Below are 4,168 nucleotides of genomic sequence, written 5' to 3'. Positions count from 1 at the left end.
CTTGTAATTAGAGGAATACAGCTCAAACTTTTACAGGACTATCTTTCTGACAGAAAACAGCGCGTGACTATTGACAAAATAACGAGTGCTGAATTACCGGTTGAATATGGTGTTCCCCAAGGAAGCATCATAAGGACTATCTTATTCCTTGTATATATTAATCAACTATGCGCTCTCCCCCTCTCTGGTGGCAAGATCATATCTTACGCTGATGACACAGTCCTATTATTCAGTGCCCCAAGTTGTAGTGAAATCTTTACACAAGCTCAATTTGGTTTTAACTCGGTAACCGACTGGCTTAGAGCAAATGCCCTGACATAAATACTACCAAAACTAAATACATCACTTTCTAGATTAGATTCTTCTGCTTCCTTGGCACATTCCTTTATTTTCACTACATCACCCTGCCCACAAATAATGAAAATAAAACACGTAAACACATCTCAATAAACTGTATTAACCTTTACAGAATAGCATCAGCGCTACTATGACAATAATATAACACTAAGAACAGCACATTAAGTTTGATACTAATTGACGATACATAAACAATTAGGCTTTTACCACAATTTCTAGTTTTAGGTATTAAAACAAAAGGGTAACATGAAAATAACATTGTGAATAAAAAATAATTTTCTTTAGAACGGTTTAAATCATGAGACAAAAAGCTGTAGCGTTTAGGATCTCAATTTGGTGAATATCAATTTATTTTATAAGTGTGAAAGTAATATTGTTTCTAATTTGCCAAAAACCTTAACTAATTCACGGTTCATACAATATAAGGCAAGGTGCGATTAGGGAGTCACCACACTTACTAACGCAGAATCGGCTACATGCGATCGTGTTGAACCTCAATTGTCGCATCAAACCAATTTACCGTTGAACGGCCGTTACCGCGCCGTCGCGTCTATTATTCGTTTCTTCTAAACTAAGATCAAAAGCAAGCAGATTCGTTGCCGACAACAAGCAATGCGAAATGCAGAACGTCTTTTTCGCTCTTACGTTCATGGACATAACTAGAGTTGGGAAGCGTGCTTTTATAAACGCTTTTCACTTAAATGCTTTTTAGTTTGAAGTTTGGAAAATCGCTTAGAAAAACGTTTAAGCGCATAGACTTTTATGTTAAAAAAAGCTTGCGACGTTGTGTTCATAGCGAAAAGAAAGAGTAGATCACTAAGGGTTTTAAGAGTAGTATTCCAGAATTCTACTCATTACTCAAGTCAGGACTTGAGTATTGCAGTGAGCACTGAAAATCATACTCAAGTCCTTGCCATTAGGGTCGTATTTACAGTGCTTGAAATCATACTCAAGTCTGCTCAAATCCTGACTTGAGCATTGAGTAGAGTTCTGGAATACGACCCTAAGATAAATAACTTTATTTGTAAAACACGAATTTTATTTTTATTTGTACTTAAAATTATTTTTCACATTGAGGAATTAATTTGTTCAGGAAACATAGATGGCGGTACTTGAAACATAAGTACGTTGTTAACGCTTACGCTTAAATTGAAAAGCGCCCTTATGTGTTTATTTTAAATGGCAAACTTATATGTGCTTGTCGTTTAGACGCCCACCTCTAGACCTAAATCTTTTTCTGACAGGCTTAATGTGATTCTGTGTCAATAAGTGTGGTTTATCCCTTACGATATTTTAACACTACAAAATTACATATAAATGGAAACGTTACAGTTCACTTGCTTGACTTATAGATAATAATAAAGTTAAACAATCCTATTATAGTATTGTCACAACAACAATGCACTACAGCACGTTAATAAATTTTATTACCTACAGATTGACAGATGCATCAGTGATTTTATCATAGGAAGCAAATATTTTAATATAAACACATTTTTTAAGGTCAGTTCTGTAACACGATTCGGAAGTAACTTAGACATTTTTATTCTAAGGTATATTTAGATTTTCAATTATTTTTATTCGCAATCTGTTCTCAACGCCAATGTGGAGTTGTCCATCTATTGCTGGTGTTTAAACTTTTCTATTTTTATTTAAAATAGCCGACAATTTTAGACGTTTCTCTCGTAAATGCCCATTCAATCTGGCCTTGAACAGCCCTAAATTGTGGCATTTAAATTTTTCCTTCGGCTTTACGCATCAAGAGGGATAAAGCAGCTTTGCTTAATGTTACCACACGTCTGCTCAAGTGGGCAGACGTGTGGTATTATTTATGGGTTGGAATTTTACTACAACATAAAATATTTGAAAATTAGATTATAATTATCAATGCAAAGATCGAACGCTCACAAAAATTCCTTCGATCCGGCCGGATTCAAACCGACGTCTTCTAGCATACCGTGCCAGACGCTATACCAACAAAGCAACGGAACGAACCAGCTGATCTCACGACTTTTTAACCGTAGCGTCATCTATGAGAAATCTATGAAAGTATTTCGTCTCCCATTTAGATGCCTTTACAGCTACCAACCCCGGCTAGAGATGACGCTATTCAGTGTATTTAAATATTTATTCAATTAATATTCAATTGTTTTATATATGAAATTACTTCACTAGTTTGTTATAATTATAAGCAGCTTTACCTAATGATACCACACGTCTGCACAAGCAGGCAGACGTGTGGTATTATTTATATGTTGGAATTTTACTGCAACTTATATTTAAATACAATATAAAATATTTGAAAATTAGATTATAATTATCAATCCAAAGGTCGAACACTCAGAAAAAGTTCTTTCGATCAGGAAGGATTCGAACCGACGTCTTCTAGCATACCGTGGCAGACGCTTAGTTGGTATAGCGTCTGGAAGAGGTAGAGTGTATTTATTTAAACTTCAAGTAATACACAGAGTGGATAGTATCTCCGTACTAAATATTGAAATGATTAAAAATACAAGGCATAAACCTAAAACAAAAAAGTCATATTTATACTTACAGTTACAAAAAAATTCCTACATATAGACTACTATAGTGATTTATAGTAACACATCAAAAGTAAGGAACAAAATACAACACAATAAGTAATTACGGGATTTTGGAAAGATATAAAGTCCACTTTTGTGTGTTGCTTCTTTGAAGTTTTGGTAAATACTTAGTGTAACAGATTATGAACATACATAAATTATCATAAATAAATAAAGTGTTTATGTCGTATTTGATTACAATCACAATTTCATTGAAAGAAACTATTTATAATAACAATACATTATTAATTCTTTTTAGTTAGCAAGACTTCATTTTACACGTGTTATTTTTGAATAAAAACTAATTCTAATTAATAGTCTTGGCAACCCAAAGTGAGCGTTCTTTTCCATAAAACCATACTTAGCATTCAAATCGGAAGATCTTACGGTAGGATATTTTCACGATAGATGAAAAATAAAATCTGTCGTGTATTTTATTTACAGAAAAGTGTTTCAGAATTGACGTAATACCGATACGATGCAATTAGTCAGTACCTAGACACTCATAGTTAAATAGTTTTTATACACTTTGCTTGAGGCTCCTCGAACTTTCGCAGAGCTAAGTGTTATGATTTTAACAGAGTACATAGAATAATTCATAGTTATTGATCACTCAGATCTCAGTTGAATATTTAACAAATAAAATGTAATTACATATAGTTCACTTTGCACAGTCACTCTATCGCGCGTGATCAGGCGTACAGCGCGGGAAAACCAGCACGCGGAATCGTGCGCGACTACCTGTTTGAAGTTTTTTAAACTAACGTTCGTTTGCGGGCGATTGCACGTGCTCGTTTTTGTTTCAACGGAAAGAGCATCAGTGTAACTGGCGCATGTTGGAGTGCGAGATTGACGAGCGCAATCGCGCGGTCTTTCTCTTTTCTTTCCAACATCTGTACACGCGCGGTCAATCACGCACGTTTGCTGTATCACGCGCGATAAAGAATCTGCGTAAAGCCCGCTATTAATAGGTTATTGCTTCTAAAAGCTCTCACTAACAATTTTAAACCTCATAATATTTTATAAGGGAATTGAATGTAATACAACATTTAATATTTTGTTATCCTAAATTCTTATAATCGCACGAATTATTGTCTTTTTTACAACGACATACAATACAATTTTGTAAACCCCAAGCTTCGGAGTTATTCGAGTTTTACGGAAGTGGACGACTGCATTGTTCACCTATTTCTTGGACTTTTCGCAATTGTACTGTATATACATAATAA

This window comes from Hyposmocoma kahamanoa, unplaced genomic scaffold (genome assembly GCF_003589595.1).
Source record: "Hyposmocoma kahamanoa isolate Upper Pololo Valley unplaced genomic scaffold, ASM358959v1 99879, whole genome shotgun sequence".
NCBI lineage: Eukaryota > Metazoa > Arthropoda > Insecta > Lepidoptera > Cosmopterigidae > Hyposmocoma > Hyposmocoma kahamanoa.
Note: the sequence above shows the minus strand (reverse complement) of the source record.